The 22,489-nt window shown below is 34.9% G+C and overlaps 2 long non-coding RNA genes across 2 annotated transcripts; one reads left to right on the top strand and one right to left on the bottom strand.

Annotated features, from left to right (window-relative positions):
• Positions 1-2,541: 2,541 nt before the first annotated feature.
• On the bottom strand, positions 2,542-5,067 carry LOC125583964. The gene is made up of 4 exons (XR_007320973.1): positions 4,549-5,067; positions 3,792-4,356; positions 3,205-3,302; positions 2,542-3,091 (listed from the first exon to the last, which is right to left on the bottom strand). It is a non-coding gene; the product is annotated as an uncharacterized LOC125583964 (long non-coding RNA).
• A 3,920-nt stretch (positions 5,068-8,987) lies between these two features.
• Positions 8,988-11,533, top strand: LOC106437416. Its single transcript, XR_001287258.3, has 2 exons — positions 8,988-11,049; positions 11,260-11,533. It is a non-coding gene; the product is annotated as an uncharacterized LOC106437416 (long non-coding RNA).
• Positions 11,534-22,489: the final 10,956 nt, after the last annotated feature.

Here is a 22,489-nt window from a genome sequence, read left to right on the forward strand (position 1 = left end):
CTCACACGTTTGAACCTTTCTTTATTTTCTGACGTCACGTTTTAAAAGTTTATAACTTAAAAATAAGACTAGTGTATTCCCGTGGGTCAAATCTATTAAATTTTAATTTATTTTATCATTATTCTAAACCATATAAATTTATAATTTTTTACACATCCTATAAACATTGTCACATAGGTAATTTTTTAAAAAAATAAGCTGGAAACGTTTTACAGAATATCTGATGTTGTTTTAAAAATATATATGATGATATATGTTTGTAAGCATTTTATGTTATCTAATTGAGATATGAACAACACATAAAAACATTGTTAAGAAAAATTATACTTGATTCATTCAATTTTTTTGTATTTGCCTTGGAAATAAATCTTTCATAAAATATACTTTTGTATTTTGAATAGAAGTAATTTGAAAAACAATAAAATTATGATAAATTATGACATAGAAAAAAAAATTATTAAAAATAATATCAATATTTTAATGCTCCAAAAAAACAAGTGTGAGATATTTAGCGTGAGTAAGTAGTTAAAATATACTAACATATATTATGATTTTTAACTTATACTTGAAGCCATTTGAAAATAACCCACTATTTTAAAATTAATAGAATATGAACTTAGATTTCTTAAGAAAAAAGAAAGCAATTTGACAATAACTGACACGATTTTAAGATTAAATATGAACATACTAGGGCAAAACCCGCCCTACGGGCGGGTAAACAAATATACAAACAATTAAAATATATTTAAATGTTTAATTCATTTTGAACTAAATATAAAGTTAATTTTTATATTTTTAAGATGATAATTTGTCTATTTGACTATTTATTTAAGAAATCAAAAACTTAATTAATTATTAGAATTTTATTGTTTTAAATTTGTTCAAATTTAACTTTCTAATGACTTGTCATTTTGACTATTTTTAACAAAGAAACATTTAACCAATAGGTGTTGTAAGTTGTAATCTTAATCTAAATCTATTTTTTTGTTTTTAAAATTTTTTTTTGTGTAAATCCTATCGGCTGATCCAGTCGGTCTCGGAAAGAATGCACTTAGTGCTATAGAGTGGACTGGTTATCATACAGTCTGATCCCGAATTTGAAATACCTTCCAACTAATATCAAGGGATGAACCGATCGTCTGTTACTATTTCAAATTATCTTCAGTATTATTCACAGACACTGGAGACTCAGCAGCATGTGTCGACTTTAAAACTTTTTTTTTCCAAGTACAAATCTTTCTTTTTATTTTAGATTTTTTTTGCAAAAAATCTCAAATCCGTACGATCAGATTTTGAAATGCAAGCTGTGTCAACAAAAAAAGTCTCGCTGGTGACTCAAAGAAATATTCGTGCATGGAAAAATTTGGAAGTCCTTTCTACCGGTCATATTATTCAGTAATAAATAATATATTGGACCGATTTCTTAAATCCCATTTTATACTGAACCGAACTGGATTATTCATGGATAAAATATATATATATATGAAAATTATTTTTTATCAAATGTAAAATGTATTTAAATATTTTATCTTTTGGTAAGATATTTTTCTTTTTTTGTCGGGTGGCATATTTTGTTTTTTTTTTTCTTTATTAGATTCGTCAAGCAGTAACTTAGGGTCTGACTGGTTCAAACGCAGCGGTTGCGGTTGCGGCTGTGGGCGTTTGCGGATGCGGGTGGTTGCGGTTTCTAGCGGTTCTAAAAGATTTGTACGACTGGTTCTGCGGTTAGAAATTAGTGCGTTTGCGGGATACTTATGACTGGTTAACTACCAAATACAGCAGCAGTTAAATAATAAATTAACAATATTTACATTTTATATAATTATAAAAATATCAAAAATCATAATATTATAATAAATATGTAAATTATATTTTCAAAGTTATAGTTTTAATTTTTTTAAATTATAGAAAATATTTTTATTTTAAAATTTTATAATATTAATTAAAATATAATAGATATATTTTAGCATTTTTATAATTCCATTTTAAAAATTTTATTTTTATTTTTATTTTTGTATTTATATGGTTTTAAAAAGAAAAAGAAAAAAAAATTATCTTCCCGCAACCGCAAACGCTAGCTGGAACCAGCTTTTGATTTTAAGAGGTTCGGAGCGATTTGAAGCGATTTGTAGCGGTTTGTATGATTGTTTCGAAACGCTGTCAACCGCTACCAATCGCAAAAGCTGCGTTTGCGGGTGATAGCGGGAAAACCAATCAAGCTCTTAATCTGATATTAAATAGGTTTCTTCCTTCTTTTTCTTGAATACAAAAAGGTTTCTAACTTATTTTATCTTCTTAGTATATGAAATTGGTGTTTATCATTTTTTTTTTAATCGTGTTTAGTGAAACCCTTATCCAAAGCCATTGGAGTTGTTTCTGTTTTCTTTATAAAAAAATGTTTTGATGTTTTATAAATGGCGTCCATTAGAAACTGAGTAGATTACCTTCCAAGTCAATTTCAGTTCGAATAAAAACAGAAGAAGAGGTGTTTGGCAACTAACAAAAGAATTTGATAACACCACAAGAGTAAAGATCTCAACATAATTAAAAAATATGGTTGATATGTTGGGAGAACATGCACATAAGGTAATGGTCAAAAGCGAATTCAAACAAAGAGGCAGCAAAGGAAAAGTTGTGTTGTTCTAATAAAATGATACGGCATGATGTCTTCTACGGTAGATCATCTTACAAAAATTAAATAACCTAGAAATCTCCTCCGTGTCTGAACCATCGACCACAACCGAGTGCTTCGTATTTATGGACCTATTGGTAGTGCCATGGATGATGTGATTCTCCGTATAAGCTTGGTATACAAAAGGTCCCTGGTCAGTGGTCACACCTTAAGAGAGCTTTGTTGTCACAGCTCCAGCTCCAGGAATATCGTCACCAGGATAATCTGTCTCAGAAAAACCACTGTCAGCATTGATGTTATCAACTCATAGCTTCTTTCCCCCATTAGTTACCGGTTCTTGTATCATAGACAACTCACACACGTTGTTATCTTCTTCCTAATTTCCGTGACCTTTTGCTCTGCATCTTCTAGCTCTCTATTGAGCTTCCAACAGCATGATCATTTTCTGAAAACTGAAAACTGCAAAATCCAAAAACATGTAACGACCATCAAAACAGCTTGAGAGCTACAAAGCAGAAACCAGTAAAAGATTCAACAACTAAAAATATTCAAAAGCTAAAGAATTTAGATACCTGCTCTCATCCTTTTAGAAGAGTAATTTTTTCATAAAGAGAAATCAATATACCAGAGGTAAATCTTCAAGGCTTCGAGCACCAGTCAGAAAACCCATCTACATGTCCAAGAGGAACATTTTTATCAATTAGATTCACACAAAAAGAAACAGAGAACAAAAACAAAGAGAAAAAAAGTATAAGATAACATCGGAGTTAAAGCAATCAGTTATACAGCTTACATAAGTGTGGCAAGGTATACACAGAACGAAGAATCTTTCACAGTCAAAGCTTTAAACTTTTTTGCAAAGTTTTTGTTCAAAAAAAAACAATCAGTCGCATGTTCACATGAATATCAATAAACAATATGAATGTGCAGGGTATGCTTTCGAGAATGGATTCAGTCAACTTAATCTTCCTATCTAACTTACCAAAATCCTCGGTAGCTAATGTTCACAAATCACACGTAAAGGAAAAAGTCAATGCACAAGATACTGAAAGCTCACAACTTGCAACCAAGAAAGATCGCTGGTTAGCCATTTTCTGGATATAAGTCTATTGTCTTGTTTACAGGGAATTAGAAGATGGTTTTCATAGAAAAAGCTTACCATTTTATAATCGAGATCACACCGCCTTGCATGAAGAACTCAAAGGTAGATCGTGAGTGATGATTTTAGAAGGAATTTAAGATGGGGAATCTGTAACTGGTAGAAATTAACAATAAGAAGCTGAAACATCTCTTAGAACTCTAGTTCTGTCTCATTCTCGAATGGCGGAGATGAAGCAAAAAAAACCCTAAGACATTCAACGCCGCGTTTCCAATTGAAAATACACATTAATGGAGTGGCATAATCGAACAAAAAGAAGGCCCATGTCAAATAAAAACCCACGTAACAAATAGTTTAGTGAAGTGTTGCGTTTCACTTAACTGGAACACGTGTTGGCTTGTCAGCGCGCGAATTAATGACGTGGCTGCCGACGTGTATAGTCTAGGAGGGATTCAAACTCTTTTTTATATAACTAGATATTTCACCCACTAAGCACCTTTATCTCACGTTTAACCCCTTCACACCTTTATCTCATGTTTTGTGTTGTCAATGATTCATCAAATATTGAGATGGTTGAGCAGAGTTCCAGGTTCTTGTCATCTTCTTTAACATTTGTTCTCTCCATCTATAGAAAATATGCAGTAGAATATTTTAAAATATAATTGAGAGAAACAGATTCAAAAATTGATATCCAGATTTATATTGTAAGCCAAAGGAAACTCACATTGATTATGGTTGCACATGGATAAGATTGATAACGTACACTTTTATATTATTGTTGCAAGAAACATAAATTTGATAACAATGAAACACTTACTTCTTCCTTTGATAACGTGATGCAGTTCTTCGTTTTGATAATTTAACAACAAATGAAAACCAAAAAATATTGAAGAGGCCGGGGTATAAATTTTGTTTGTCAGAGATGCAAAGTAAAAAAACATAGTAGTGTATGTTTGCAATTTATATAGAAGATGAAGAAAACCGTTTTCGAGTATCAAGTTAACTTGGATTTAGATTTTTGAGAAAAAATAGGAAGAAGAGTAGATGAAAATCTGAATTACATAAAAGTAGGATGCAAAAAGAAATTCAATTCTTTTCTGTTTTTTTATTGTTTATTTTAAGTTTTTCCATTTGACAGTCTCTGATTCGCCAAACGACTTGCGCTTTAGTATATAAGGGATGTGATTAAACCTAAAAACACTTATTTAAGTTATAAACTTAAAAACACGTTTGGAATCTTAGCGTTCCAAAAAAAAAAAAAAGTTTGATCAAAATTTTCGCTCACATAAAATATTTATTTTCAATCCCTACTTAAAAAAAATAGAGATTACACCGTCGTAGATAAATGAAAATATTACAAATCATAATCTCTTGGTTATGAACCATCCACAATCTGATTCATAACACTCCCATTTGGATGCTATAACCATTTAGAGCTTGTAATATGTTTTAATGTTGCCTCATTAAAACCTTACCAGGAAAACTCAATTGGGACAAAACCATGGTGAAGAAAAAATAGTACAACACACTACTCCCCCTGATTTGGACATTACTGAAGGTCCCTTGGACCTCTCCAATTTTCTGCAATCTATGGGTGATGAAAATTTTGTCAAAATATGATTCGTCCTCGAACATGATAGTTGGTTCTTCTTTACCATCGTCCGTGCCACAATCTGATCGAACATATTGAGTCATCGACCTCAAATACACACACACAAAATCTTGGATGATGTTGCTGTGATATGCGTGTATCACCTTGTGTAAAACATAACCTGTCTGAAAACAAATCAACAAAACCAAATAAACCCTCTTTGGGATGGTTAGTATAAAATAAACCAAAATCAAAGGCTTCTTCATCGTCCTTCTTATGGACCAATCAGATCAGTGTTTAAAACAAGACTTTTGCATCGCCCATCTCAGGACTAAATAGACTTCTTTATCGTGCACCTTTGGACTGAATGGATCAGTGTCCAAAACAAGTGATCTCACGCCCATGTAACGGGTGAGACTGGTCCATATTAAATCTCTTGAGTACCCTTTTCTGTATATACTATTTGATGCACAAGGATTTCATTGTTAATGTACTCAAGCTGTAATCCCAAACAAAACTTTGTTTTCCAAGATCTTTCATCTCAAACTCTTTCTTGAGATATTCAACTGTTTAGGAAATTGTATCCAGAGGTTCCTAGGATATTCAGATCATATACTTTGATGATTATCAATATTGTTCTCGAGAACTTGTTGTACTTTCAGCTCAATACCCTCTAGTACTTTCATTATCCAGTGGACCATATAAATATGCAGTCACTACATCAACTTGCTGCAAGTCTAATTTTCTCTCTTATATAGCCAGACTTATGAGAAATCTAAAAGTAGTTGCATCCACCACATGGAAGTATGTCTGCTCATAATATATTACTGGTCTTTGTGAGAATCCTTGTGCAACATCAGCTTTATATCTCACGATTTCTATTCCTCACAAGACCCATTTATATCCACTGGTTTTAACATCATATGGCTTCTTAATCATATGGCCAAATACGCATTTCTTCCTTAAACTATTTAACCCCACGTTTCCATTCAATCCAATCTGTTCTACGAGTGCGCACTCTTATATTGACGTGGGTTCATGATCCTCGCTTATATTCATAAATTCAAGTGCTACCTTGTATGCAAATAAATCATCTTATGTCGGCATTCCTTATTGGTTCCATTATGTTCCAGACATGATATAATCGATTGAGATTCATTATTATCAGGACCTTTAATACTTTGCAGCTTGGCGTCCCAAGCTACATTGTTTGGTACCTGTACCTTAGAGTCGGCCGGCCTTATCTCCATGTCTGGGATGGTTTCCTTAGCAACCTCGGATTTGGATTTTGATTATCATTCTCTGCACATTTCTTTTGTTTCCGAGGATTCTTATCTTTTGGAACCTATTTGGTCTACCACGTTTGATACGTTGTCTAGACTCTGTAGCAACTTGACTGTGTCTCTTCTTGGACATCAAATTCGTTGGTGCTTTACAAGCTGGTTTATATATGACTTAGTTATTCTTTTTCGGGTCAGAAAATTTGTCTGGCATTTGATTAGCTAGCTTTGTAAATGTATAATCTTTGGACATCTATTTCACATTCTTTAGTCCGAGGATCTTGCCAAGACAATGATGGTTGATTACATTCTATTTCTTTTACCATTCTTTTACCAACTTTATTATTTTTTTCTCCTCCTGGTTTTAAAATAATCCGTGTACCTGGCCTCAAATATAATCACCCATAGTTGGCTCAAAGTACTTTATTATTGTGGGAGAATCATATCCAACATATATCCTCATCCTCCTTTTGAGGTCACATCTTAGTTCTCTGTGGTGGAGCAATTAATACATAGACAGCACATCCAAATGTCTTATGATGGGGTATGTCTGGCTCTTGACCCGTTAATAATTGTGATAGGGGATATCTATGCTCACTAAATGGCCTGATGCGTATTAACTTAGGTGCATGTAAATTTCGTGTGGCTCAAGCTGTGAATGAGAGTTTTGACCTGATAAGTTATGGTATATCAATCAGCTATTTGCGTTTTAAAAGATTTCGGCCAAGCCGTTCTTGGTATGGACATGTATCACAGAATTGTCCACACTTACCCCCATGGACATACCATAATCATTTAAATGCTTGAGACATGTATTCACCAGTATTATCTAGACATATAGTCTTTATTTATGAAAAAGGGGCTCGTAGCCGTTTTACTGGTGATGGCCTAATGAGTTTCCCTTGTGTACATGCTACACACGTGACATTCTTTGGGATAACTCTTCTTATCTTTTAATGTGTGCCTTTTGAATATCAATTTTTGCATCATGTTTGGACCAGGATGGTCAATCCGGTCGTGCCATAAAGTGTATATTTTCGCAGGTCTTTAGCCTCTATCATACTGATCTATGCATAGTCTAGGTCAGTAAAGAATGCAGATATAGTCTAGAGGACTTATTATGGCCTTGGGCGATTTTATACATATATCTGATGGAACTCTTTGTTTCCTTCGCCAATTGTTTCAATATGGAAATCATTCATTCTTATATCTTTAAAACTCAATAGGCTGCTCTTGCTCTTAGAGCTGGGTGAATATAAGGCATCACTGATTTCTAGATGCATACCCTTATGCAATAATATATTAGCCTAGCCATAGTCTTCTTTCAGACTGGTGATACCTGCTTTAGTACTTATATTGGCGTTTTTCAGTGTACTCATATAGAAAAATCATTCATTCATTTAATCTAAGCAGACAATGTAATAGAAATAAATTCAAGGAGATAAAAATCAGAGAAATCATACAAGCAAAGCAATCACACAAGTTTGATGTCGAAATCAGATTATCAACTTGATTCTTTTAGGCAATCATAAGTCTCATATTCCATAAGATTATTTTGATCATGTTCGAAATTATTTTCACCATCTTTATAGACCAAGTGAGTTTCAGGATTCTTCCCTTTTAGACTCTCTTTGATAGTCACAAAAATGTTTGGGAGTCCTTCATATCTTAGGCCAATGGTTCCCCGTTCCACATCTATGGCACACTGATTTGGTCGAGCTTTGTGGTTTAAAGGATATACCACAGCCACTGCCTTGACCATGGATCAAATTGGGTTGATACCCACGGCATCTGCCATAGTGATTCCCACGGTCAAATGTGTTATAGTGGCCATGGCCACGTCCTTTCCACCCTCCACGTCCATGACCGTGTGGTCTATCATTCTGGACGTGGTAACCTTTTTTTTTTTTTCTGCGGCCTTATTGGTATCAGGTAATGGGGTTAATCCAGGAGGTCTCAATTCACTGTTTCTCATCAGTAATCCATTATTTTACCCAGCTAGCAATAGACTCATCCACGGACTTATAGTCCTGGATTTTGGGATTCCTCCAATCAAATAGGGCATTTGGTAATAACACCGTTCTTTGGTGATCATATCTCGACTTTTAACTCTGTCCAAAGGTCTAGAGGATTCTCTATAGTCAGATACTGATCTTTGAGACTGTTAATAAGATGATGACTAATAATTAATATTGCCATGTATCAATTTTTCTCATTGGCATTATTGCCTTCTATGATACATTCACCAAGTCTTTTTGACCTTAGGATAATCTTTGTATCCAATGTCCACCGTAAATAATTATCTCTAGAGAGATTTAGGGCAGCAAAATCTAGGTTGATTTTCGACATCTCAAATCATAGATTACATAATTTAGCAATTCTAATGATCAAACAAAGCAATAAGCCTTAACGGCCAACGAGGAAGCCTCACGGCCAACAATGAAGCCTCTCGGCCAAGACAGATAAAAAGCCGCACGGCTATGAATGCAATCAGTTCGGTTTAATGCATTAAGTTCATTGCAATCCTAGCATAGATGATTTCTATCAGTTCATGATGCAATCAAAACTTCTCAGCTAAGTCAAAGAACAATCACACGGCTTATTTGATTTCAACTCAATACCATCCTAGCATAAGGTTCTAAGTGTAATTGCAATCAATCAATGTGATCAAGTTAGGTATGAATGCAACAAGGCCGCACGGCCACGAGATGATATGGTCTTAGTGATTTTAATTTAAAACTATCAATGCTATCAATATTAGGGTTTCAATCAATTCAATACCAAATTCGAGTTTAAACAATCTTAGCAATAGTTCTAGGTGATCAAAACAATCAATCAAGATTCAAATTCAAACAATCAAAACCGATTTTCAAATTAGGGTTTAGGGTTTCTATTTTGATCTTTGATCAAAGAAGATTGTTTTGAGATTCAAAACCATCAAAGATTTTGATTTTAATTGATCAATAGATCAATCTCGATTTAGGGTTTGGGGTATCGAACTTTTGAGCTTCGATTTACTCATTAGGGTTTGATCTATTATCCTATGGCTTTTATCAGAAAGATTAGGATTTTAGGGTTTTATTCTTTATCAAACAATCCAAATTCGATCATAGGTTCTTAGATTTCGAATTACCTTTTAACCTAGATGATTGTTGAAACCGGACCACCAACAAGGATGAACCGCGAGCTGCAATACGAACAGGAACAAACGCGAGCTATCCGCGAGCTGGACACAAGCTGATCGGGAACGCCTTGATCGTCGGGTGCGTGCTGACTGCGAGCTGGACACGCGCGGATTGAAGTTGATCGGAGACACGAGCTGGAATGGGTCAAGTCGCGAACATCGGATCGGGAACACGGGCCGTCCGGGATGCGAGCTGAGGCTGAGGTCGTCTGAGTGTTGAGCTGAAACGGATCGCGAGCTGAGGCTATCGGATCGTGAACGCCTCGGTTGGGATGCAAGAGACGCGATCGGGAATTAGGGTTCGTCGGGTCGCGGCTAGGGTTAGGGTTTTAGGAGTTTTTCGATTTGGTTTCTTAGCTTAGGGATTTAGAGTTTCGTGCTGATAACATGTTATAAAAGTAATGGAAAAGTCTATCTTTATTCATAACATAGAGGTTCCTTATATAGGAGATTACACCGTCATAGATAATAGAAAGATTACAAATCATAATCTCTTGGTTATGAGTCATCCACAATCTAGTTCATAATAGAAAACTTATTTAATTAGGTATATAGCAATGACATTGTTTTTTTTCATAATACCCATTATATCTCTATTTCCTTGTCTGTCAACATGTAGTTTAGTAACCGGAAGACCTGCATCTTGACAAATATATTTTTATTTTTAATAATATTAACAGAAATTAAGAAAAAAACAAAAACAAAATCTCTCCAACGCTTTCTTCGTTATTCTCTCTCTCTCTTTCCATCTCTCACTGATTTGATCTTCTTCTTCTTATTTTCAGTTAAAATTTTAATTAATTATATCATTCCGTTCCAGGTTTCTTTTACTTTGATAATGAAAAGAACACAAAACTGATCCCCAAATACCCAGAAAATTTCTGACTAACAAAATTGATAAACTTTTCAACAAATCCTTTCTTCTTCTCTGTTTCTTCTTCACCACAACGTCCTTCATCCACCGAGTCACCACCAGCCAACTCCCCCGAACTCGAGCCCAACTCATTGAGTCGACTCGGCACGAGCGAGTTTACTCAAAAGATGATTTTTCCGATCCGGTCTTTCTTCCTCTTTTTAATCTCCAAGCTGTATTCGAAGGCGCCAATGATCTCGTGAAGGAGTTTGCTAATCCTACCTAACCCAGTAACTCGTGTTGCAGCTGAAGCAATCACATAGATAGAGAGGAGAGTGATGATAATCTTCTTTGGGTTTTTCTTTCTTAAAGCGAGAGATACAATTTGGGTCACGGGAACAGGAGATAAGGTAAGCAAGAACTTCACGGTCATCCGTTGAGGTTTTCTGTCCATTCTTGAGTACATATCTCATTGCTTTTATGATTTTGGTTTTATTAACTTTGTGTCCTGATGCATAAAAATCTCACCTTTGTGATTCTTGATTCTCAATTATTGTTTGATTTTGCTTATCAAAGTTTGGATTTTTCTTTCTTTCTTAATCTTTATGTACAAAAACAAGTGAATATTGGCACAACAAGACAACAATATTGCTTTAACTTTCTCCTAAGACAAGGATTGCTTATTGGACAAGACCGTTGATGATAGAGGCAAGGCCATCGTACTTGTGTACACCCTTCTACTCAATCCTTAGTTCTGGTTCACTCAATCCTTTATAGTTTCAGTTAATAGTTGCAATAAGTAGTAAAGAACACTGTCTTTGTATCGGCTAGTTCTTCATTATGTATCTATTTGCTCATGTCTTCTATTGAATGAAATTGTGTTGATTGGTTCCACAAGATCACACTCAAACAAATTTGGTATCAAGCCAAGCCAGCTTCTTTTATTTTTCATTCAAGTTTGCAAAGTTTGGTACCGTTTCCATTTTTTTAAATGGTTGCAGATGAACTCGATAAATTCAGCCATAGACAGACGTATCTCAGAGTGTAGGTTCACTGGACGGTTGGCGTTTTAGAGTTTTGGCACCAAAACCAAACCAATCATGAGACTAAGAAACTAAACCAAGAAAGGAGATGGTGATGGTGGCCGTTTGTTATAACCACTGACTCAAATTTACATAAGCTGAACTTGTGATTTGAATTTAGAGTTATTCTTATATATATTGTGTTTTATTGTTAGGTGCCATTACATTATTATAGAGATCTCAGAGATGTTTTTTTTTCTTTGCATATATTTAGTCCTTTAAATTTAATTGGTGGCTCCGGAGGATTGCCACAGTGACTACGATTCGCCATAATCAGTCGTTAACGATGGAGACAGAGCGTCGTAGTCTTCTTGTACAAAACAACTGGATAGAAGAATAAATACCTGGTGGATATTTAACATATATATCTTGAATACTACTGCTTTAAAAAAAAAATATGTCACAAGAATAAGTATATAGATCTACAACCATTTGTTGATTCAAACCCATTATAAATATATTTAATCAGATTTGTTACCGTATATCCGGTAATATTAAATCAATTAATATATAAATATACATCTATAAATCATTGCTATATTATTGTAAATTTCCTCGGCTTACATGTTATTAAAATGTATCCGAATAAAGTATTAAAAAAATTGATAAATAATTTAGTCAATCATATATATAAATTATAATTTGAAAACTGGATATAACATTTGATATCTGGATATTTGACATTTATACTATGAATACTACAACAAAAAAAACATATCATGTTACTTGATTAAAAACCGACATTAAAAGACGATTATGTGATTAACCTCTTACCCTTTTTTTTGCAGGTTCTTTATTTTTTTGTCCATTTTCTGAATTATTGCCTGCCATATTTGTTTTCTCAGGTATATCGTCATAATGCGAATTAATTTTTTACTATTCGGAAATTAAATATCATATTCATATCAATATGTTTTTAGAGTTTTTTTGGTTCATCTCCTGAGGAAAAAATAATATTATTTTCATATTCCATTTACAAAAATGAGAACCAATAAAAATATGATACGTCATATTCGATTTACAAAAAAAAACAGAAAATAATCTTAATTGTTAAAAACAAATTTGACATTATTAATGCGCTACAACCAAATTAAAAACCTTAAACATTAAATTCTAAAGCTTAGGGTTAATCCTAAACCCTAAGGTCAATCATAAACCCAATGGTTAATCCTAAATCCTATGTTTAACTCTAAATCCTAGGGTTAACTCTAAGCCATAAGGTTAACACTAAGCCCTAGGGTTAACCCTAAACCCTAGGGTTTACGGTTTAGAGTTTAGGGTCTAGAGTTTTAGGGTTTATTGTTAACCCTAGGGTTTTGGATTTGGTGTTTAGGGTTTATTATAGCGTTAAAAACGTTAATTTTTTTTTGTCAATTAATATTATTTTTTATTATATTATTGAGTATCGAGATATTTGTTTCTTTATTCTGTTGTTTCTACCATGAAGACGGCTGCAAAAAGTACGAGCAATGAAATTCCTTTGCAAATTGATCTCTAGTAACTTTGGGTTTTCACTCATGTTCGGAATCACACTAGATGTTGGTTGGACGGTCGGATATTTGACATTTATCTTATGAATACTACAACAAAAATCATACCATGTTACTTGATTAAAAACATACATTTAAAAGACGATTATGTGATGAATCTATTCCCCTTGTTTTGAAGGTTCTTTATTTTTTGTCAATTTTCTGAATAATTGCTTGAAGACTATAATCTGTAATAAAAGCATTGTTGATGCTTAAGAGATACTTATGATTTGCCTGCCTAACTTGTTTTTTTCAGGTATATTATCATAATCGGGAATAATTTTTACTATTCGGATATTAAATATCATATTCATATCAATATATATTTTGAGTTTTTTTTTGTTCACCTCTTAAGGAAAAATAATATTAAGATATCTGGATATTTGACATTTATACTGGATACAACATTTGATATCTGGTTATTTGACATTTATACTATGAATACTACAACAACAAAAAAAACATACCATGTTACTTGATTAAAAACAGATATTTAAAAGACGATTATGTGATGAATCTTTTACTCTTTTTTTGCAGGTTCATTATTTTTTTGTCGATTTTCTGAATTATTGTGTGTCCTATTTGTTTTCTCAGGTATATTGTCATAATGCGGATTAAATTTTTACTATTCAGATATTAAATATCATATTCATATCAATATGTTTTTAGAGTTTTTTTTTGTTTATGTCCTAAGGAAAAATAATATTATTTTCGTATTCCATTTACAAAAATAAGAATCAATAAAAATATGATATGTCATATTCGATTTACAAAAAAAACAGAAAATAATATTAATTGTTAAAAAGAAATTTGACATTATTAATGCTCTGCAACCAAAATTCTAAATCTTAAACGTTAAACTCTAAATCTTAGGATTAATCCGAAACCCTAAGGTCAATCATAAACCTAAGGGTTAATCCTAAATCCTATGTTTAACTCTAAATCCTAGGATTAACTCTAAGCCCTAAGGTTAATCCTAAACCCTAGGGTTTAGGGTTTAGAGTTTATGGTCTAGAGTTTTAGGGTTTATTGTCAACCCTAGGGTTTTGGATTTAGTGTTTAGGGTTTATTACAGTGTTAAAAACGTTAAATTTTTTTGTCAATTAATATTATTTTTTACTATATTGTTGAATATCGAGATATTTTTATTAAATCGTTGAATATCTAGATATTTGTTTTTTTATTCGGTTGTTTCTACCATGAAGATGGTTGCAAAAAGTAACTACTTTCTTCCTCATCCTAGCACACGAAGCTAGATCTAAGACAAGTTTTTTTTTTTTTTTTTTTTGCTAACCGAGTATCCTGGCCCTACCGAGGTGGTCCAGACTAGAGACCGAAGTGAGCAAGGACCCTGCCAGGGCGTCACCATGTGGCTCACCGTGTAACGGTCTTCGGTCTCGGGTGCTGCAGCCCACATGTAAATTCCGCAGTGGCCAAGGCTCGAACCCAGGGGCGGGCACTCCAGCTGGAGCTCCTATACCACTAGACCAAAGCAACTTGGTTATCTAAGACAAGTTGAATAAAAGACTTAACTAAGCAATACAAAAACATCATCAAACAAATGGGAAAATGAATCAGACTCCACTACGAGCAATGAAATGCCTTTGCAAATTGATCTCTAGTAGTTTTGGGTTTTCACTCATGTTCGGAATCGCGGTAGATGTTAGTTGAATTGACATTTATCTTATGAATACTACAAAAAAAACATACCATGTTACTTGATTAAAAACATACATTTAAAAGACGATTATGGGTTGAATCTTTTCCCCTTGTTTTGCAGGTTCTTTATGTTTTGTCGATTTTCTGAATAATTTCTTGAAGACTATAATCTGTGATAAAAGCATCGCTAATGCTGAAAAGAAACTTATGATTTTCCTGCCTAACTTGTTTTTCCATGTATATCATCATAATCCGGAATAATTTTTACTATTCGGAAATTAAATATCATATTCATATCAGTATATTTTTTGAGTTTTTTTGGTTCACATCCTAAGAAAAAATAATATTTTATTCCTATTTTGTTTACAAAAAATGAGACGTCATACTCTATTTACAAAAAAAAAATATTAATTATAAACCATAAATATTAAACCCAAAAATTTAGAGTTAATCCTAAACCCTTAGGTCTATGAAACCCTAAGGTCAATCATAGACCTAAGGGTTAACCCTAAATCCTATGTTTAACTCAAAATCTTAGGGTTAACTCTAAGCCCTATGATTAACACTAAGCCCTAAGGTCAACCCTAAACTCTAGGATTAATCTTAAATCTTATGGTTAATCCTAAACTTTAGGGTTAATCCTAAATCCTGAGGCTTAATCCTAAATCCTTGGGTTTAGGGTTTGGAGTTTAGGGTCTAGAGTTTTTGAGTTTATTGTTAGTCCTATGGTTTTAGATTTAGTGTTTAGGGTTTAGCTTACATCGTTAACAGTGTCAAATTTTTTTGTCAATTAATATTATTTTTGATTATATTATTGAATATCGAGATATTTGTATTAAATTGTTGAATATCTAGATATTTATATTTTTATTCGGTTGTTCGCATATATTCGTTCATTTATGTGCATTGAGGTTTGGAGTGTCCAATTGGAAGTTTTTGGGCGACATTGGAAGGTAATTGTTGGAAATCAGATACTTTTGGGGGTATAAATGAAAGAAAACAATAATCCAGGACAAATGTCGCAATTTGGGAATGTTCGCTTGGGTTAAATTGAACAATAAAAAGTCATGGGGTTGAGTCTTGAGGACATATATGCACTTTCAAAAGTTTTGGGGTCAAAGCGTGAATAGCCAAAAGTTTAAGGGCCATATGTGCAAATGGTCTAAAAGTCACCATTTTTGATCCGACCAAGCTTCCCTTCGATCTGCAACGCCTCGGCTTGATTCCGACGGCGAGGCTCCATCCCAACGGCAACGAAGAGCACGGCCACGCGGTGGAGCTGAGCAGGGCGATTCCAGAGCTTTCGCGGTGGATTGCGTGGAGGAGAGCTCCGACTTGGAGCCGTGACGGAGATTGACGAAGATGGAAAATCATGGAGGAGGTGCGGTGGCCTAATGGTGAACCCATTAAGATCTGCTGTTCAGAACTGACCCGATATATATAAACAGTAGAAACAATATATAAGGACATTTTGTATCCATCATCACCATATAAAAAATGGAACAATATCTCTGAGCCAAATAGTGACAATTCACTAATATCTACACAAAGAAACAAAATATCTCATTTTATGATTTGTAGCTCACATGCATGTTATCAGAAGACGACAAAATAGCCGGTAACAAGATAAAAGTATTTCATTCTCAACGTAACGCGAGGATACTGGAGTCATTTTACCCTTGCCGATCACCTTGTTCCCAAATTATTTATTAATATGCACACTTTGCCAATTTCAAAAGTTTTTTTTTTGTATATTCACCTAATTAACCCAAATTTTTTTTACGTAAACACAATAATTTTCAAACCGTTAACATTATTTATAAATTTCACTAAATTATCTATCAAAATTTTTCAAAACCGACTTAAATTAGAAAAATTAAAGGAATGTAAAGTGGTTTTACAAATGTAGATGATGAAAATGTATCTTACAACTGCACGTAGAAGAGGAGTTTATAGATATTTTTTAAAATGTTATTTTGATTTTATCCTCAGAGAATATATTAGCTTTTAATTTGTTCAATCGAATTTTAGATTAAATTAATTTTTTAAAAAATAAGAAGAAAAATAGTTATGGATGGCCAACAAAAGAAATCATTAAACATGAGAAAAAACTGCAATCATCCGTATAAAATCATGTTAAAGTTCTCCCATAATGTTGAAAAAAAAAGTTTTCCCATAATTCCATCCTTGTTGTTATTGTCACATGGTATATGAATCAGTTAGCTATATAGGTCACAAAAGAAGCATATGGATAACATTAATTTATGCCCCAGCCATAAGGTCTTGTCCTATGATTATGTCTTTCCAAGTAGAACAAACAAACAACATATGTTAATCTCTGATCTGAATATCCTGATACTATTCTTTGCCAACTTGCAGATGTGAAATGTTTTTTCAGTTCTTCATCATATTAAGAGAGTGGATTTATTTATTAAGTTCATCTATCCATAAATCGTGCCAAAAGCAGGTTAATTATACGAAGTTGATATGATTTGTTCGTTCTCTTTCTCCACGATGATTCTATATCGATACTTCTTTTATAGACACAGAAACCCGTCTTGTAGACCAATCGTACACATCATTAGTGAGCAAACAAAGATGTCGACGTGCCCATTAATTATCAAGACCAACTCAAAACATAAACATAAACGCGTGATTTAAAGAACGAAAAAGCCAAAACGAAAATGAGTTGGTCTAAGTTGTTTTCTGTCTGTTTTTAAAATTATAAGCATGGACTATGCAGTCTGGCGACACATACGAACCTGTCTCCACTAAACATATTAAAAAAAAATTACTGAGGTCAGAAACACTTTAGTCATATTATTCAAACACAACTAGAATCATAGTCTCTGAACAAGTAATACAGTGTGCAATGTGAAGTATAAGATTTACAACGATGTTTAAAACTATTTATAAATAATAATCGTTTAAGCAATAAAACTGAAATTTAGCAACTTATTAACCGAACACCGCAAGTACATACCACTACTCATAGACTTAGGAATAATAATCATATCACCCAAATCATCAAGAATTTTAAACCCACGAGAACACTTCTTGGGCTATGCACATATACATAGAAGTGCTCACTTGTGTAAGACGAGATCAAGCTAATCATTTACATATTTTTTAGGAAACATCTAAACTTCAACTATATTTTTTTTTTCAAAAATTGGCCGTCCTCTTGTCTGTATTTAGTTTAGCAATAAAAACAGGATTGGTTAATAAGATTTGTTTACTGGATCCTGTTGTATCTTACCACAAGGAATGTTTGTAGAAATAATTCAGAATTTGTTGCCATTTGAGATCTTCCCACGAACTGTCTCACTTTTGACCAAAGACTAATACTGCCAGTTGATTGTGTCCTTTCTCTCTCAACTATTTCCTAAATGATCCCATCAGACGCACGTTCCCTGTCTATAAGGCTTTGATTGTGTCCTTTCTCTCTCAACTATCCTCGCATCTTTCTATTGTAAAATCGATTTAGGAAAACACATAACTGAAAAATAAGATAACAATAAACAAAAAGGTAAAAAAATAAACAGAGAGGTGATGAGTAAAAAAAAAAAAAACAATGCAAAAACAGAAGACATCTCTTACAATAATCACATATTACAATTCAGGAAAAATAATATAAGTTACACCCATTTATATCGAACAGAAAAGCAAAACAAAATAAAATAACATTTTACCAGCAAGCATAAAGAGAAAAAAGGAATATTTAAAAGAAAAGTTAGAAATGTGAGGAACAAACGGAACCCCGTTTTGCCCTCCCTAAAACTGTGTCCGACATAGTCCAGTATATCTTCCAGCAAACGGTTCCAGTCACGCGCCTCCACATTTCTCTCCAACCTCACTATCTCCTCCGCCTCTTTCTCTCATCGCTTGCAGAATCTTCGCCACCTTCTCCTTCACCCATCTGTTCCCTACTTCCCTATCTCTCCTCCACTTCCTTCAACACCTCCTCAGCTCCTGCTTCACTCCCAATCCCCTAAACCTCAGATTCCCTTGACAAAAAAAGTTAATAGAACCGCTTTCTGAATTATAATTTGTTCATTTCCCTTTCTTCTACCTCTTCTTTAAATGTGTGTTATATGATTATGGTTGTGGAGTGGGGGAAATGGATGTTATTAGAACGAAGACATCAAGAATGATACAAAGCTTATTGATTTATTATTGAATTTTTTACAGACAATTTCTCACATTTCACTTACTCTAACTCACTTGAGACACACTTTCTTTTGTCAAAAGACTCTTATGACCCTAAACTAAAGAGAATCTCTCTCCTTTTCTTATTTCATTTTTTTTTCTACTTTATGTTTTCATTTACTTTTATCTCAAGTTCTAAAATATATTAAACAAAAATAATTATCATAATAAACTATATATAAAATTCTCTATCTTTTAAGCTCCATTTTCATATATATACTATATATATATATATATTAATTTGTAAATAAAACTAAATGTGGACGTGGACACCAAATCGTGGATAACAGAATTATAAATTAGTTGTGGACATGGACATCTTAACAGGATTATAAATTAGTTATAAACTAGTTGTGGACATAGACAATATTCCTTTAATTTCATTCATCATCTCGGGATCTAAATTCAACTCTAATCAAATTTGCATCCGTCCACATCATGATGAAGCACATATCCCTTAGATCGAAAATCTCTGACATGCAAGATCTTTTACTCTCCGACAGAAGGTAAACACTTCTTTGATTTTTTCTCTCCGCTCATACTCACAATATCATCTCTTTCTCATCTTCATTGAAGTTTAATTACAGATAATTTATCAATTGGACTGAAGAAGCCAAGTGCTCATGTTGGAGACGACGAATCCAATGCTTCATCTCTCGTTGGTGGTTGTAACACCCCCGAACCGTCCTAGGCATAGGTCAACCCACCGGCCAACAATCAAACAAGAACATGACCGACGGACGACCCACACCAAGGGTTGGAGATGAAAGGCCAACCGGCCAGCCAACAATCAAACAAGAACATGACTGACCGTCCAACCCAACACCATGGTCCGGAAGCGCTACGTGACGGGTTAGGGACGATCCGGCCAGAGTCACAAAATTTACTCCACGACCTCGACCAGTTCGTCCACTAACACGTCCCGCTGCGTCAAGGCACAAGGCTTGGCAACCCGTACCTAGAGTTAGCGTTTTCCGTTAGATCGAGGCCTAAGACTTTTCAACCCATACCACGACCTAACGTTGTGTTAGACCGGACTAGTCAAATATCAGAGTACTCATGAAGCGCATATAAAACAATTACTTTTATTGATTTAAGAAATATTCATACATTGAATAATTCAAGACTGGACCCGGCCTAATGCCAAATCGAGTCAACATAACACAATTCACAATACCGTTTACAAAAGGCATGAAAATCTACACCGGCGGTCCTAACGTCCAGCACCATGCTATCCAATCATCCTTACCTAAAGCGACTTGCAAAAAGGACAACGGAGTTGGATGAGTAATCTAGTATTACTCAGTGAGCTGGCGGCCTCTACCCGCAACCTAGACTCTAACCCAGACAACCCAAAATAACAATCAATCTAGCCCTAGCATGCAATATAAGCTAAGGCTAAGCAAACCGTTACTAAGTTAGACTTGGCCTCCTGCCATGATCTAGCTTTAAGTAACGGGAACCTGCATTTAAAACAAGTCAACAACAAATCCTTAGTTAACCATATATACGCATGAGTTCAGTACTCATGTAGTGTTAGACACTTAGACTATACAAGTATCATGAGCCGGTCGACCAACAATCAAACAAGAACATGATCGGCCAACCAATGATACCGCATAGCTTTAATATCCACCACCCTTCACAAGCAATCCCTCAAACACATACAGGCCAACGTCAGGCCTACACTAACAAAATACACACAAGCCTAATCCAGTACCTAAACCAGACTTAGGACTTAATGTCAAAACCTGCAAGCAAACAATCAACAACCAAACACAATCACAATAATAACAAGATAGTAACTACCAATGACTCGATCTTACTCGTAATACCGTATATCGGTGCTACATTAACTCGAGGGTTCCATAACCCTCTACGACACACTAACACAACACTCTAACCTGGGCCCTGGTGACTTCGTGTTCCTCCTCTCTATCGGCAATATCCTATCTCCCTACCACAAAGGCCAAAAGAAGGAACTTTCAACCGACCGCGGCCCACAGTCCTTCGGGTCACCGCGCGACAGCCCACAGTCCTTCGGGTCACTGCCACATTACACCATCGTGTAATCGCTCAACCATAGGCCATGACCCCGTCTATCTGAGTCTTCCCGATCCAGCGAATAAGGGGTTTCCTTGAACTCGCTGAATACGAGGGCGAGGAAACACTAGTCCACCCCAAAACATGCCTAGCATGGGCGGGTTTTGCACCTGTTGTCGGCATAACACACACTCGACACAATTATCCCTAGGAAAGACCTAAGGGACAAGACTCCAACCCAAAACTAAACAACTCAACCAGTTAGTCACTCCCTTACCAAGAGATGACTAACCTCAATCAACAAGATTAATTAAACGAGCAAGCATTTAATTAAATCTACTCAATCAATCTACTCAATCAAACCGTTACCCAGATAGTTCGGCCTCCTGCTACGACACTATCTTTAAAGATAACGGGAACCTGCACTCAATCATATCAACACACAAGAATAGAAAACATGATGCATCCTAGCCCTAGTCCTAGTCAGGTTATCAACTCAGTCTTAATTCCATTCATCTCAGGTTAGCCCTTGCTAAACTGAGTCCAGTTCCATAAATAAATAACCCTAAGGACTCTACCATTCAATAGATTGATCATTCCAATCTATATGCTACTCGATCTACCCTAAATTCCAAATGGAATTCACACAAAACCAACTCACAAAACTACCCTAAATTCCAAGTGGAATTCACACAAGCCAACTCACAGTGTTCTAGGCGAGAAGTAGCTGGTTGATCGGAGAGGACTTGGCCAAAACCCGAGATGAACGTCTTGACTGGACTGGACTGAACTGATCTCGACTTGGACAGAATCTCGGCTTCACCATGAAGAAACTGACAGGCCTCGACAAACTGATCTGGACTTGGACAGATGCTCCTTTAGTTTCTGGACAGTTCTTCGGACTTCCCGGCGGAGTATCGAGCAGAACTTCGACTGATCTGAACCCGTAGAACTGAACTAACTCTGGACAGCATCTCCACTTGATCATCAAAGGAACTGAGTGGCCTGGACGAATTCAGTTGGACAGAACCGTCCCTAGGCGCTGACTCAAAATCAGTAGAGAACTGACCTCGAAAACTCTCTAAAATTCTCGAAATAGCTCGGAATCACTTCCTTTCTTTTTCTACTTCTCTCTCACGTTTTTAACTTGGTTTGGACAGGTCTGGATGTGAAGAAATGAGCTGGGGTCGTGGGGTATTTATAGGAGACACCAGCCAATCAGCTTCAGGTTGGTGGCAGCCCGTGTGTCGCTTCGCATGGCTCCGGACGCATGCGCGGCGGCACCTCGTGCTCCACATGTCAGGCTGCATGTCCAGGACACATGCAGG

This window comes from Brassica napus, chromosome C3, assembly GCF_020379485.1.
Source record: "Brassica napus cultivar Da-Ae chromosome C3, Da-Ae, whole genome shotgun sequence".
Lineage (NCBI taxonomy): Eukaryota > Viridiplantae > Streptophyta > Magnoliopsida > Brassicales > Brassicaceae > Brassica > Brassica napus.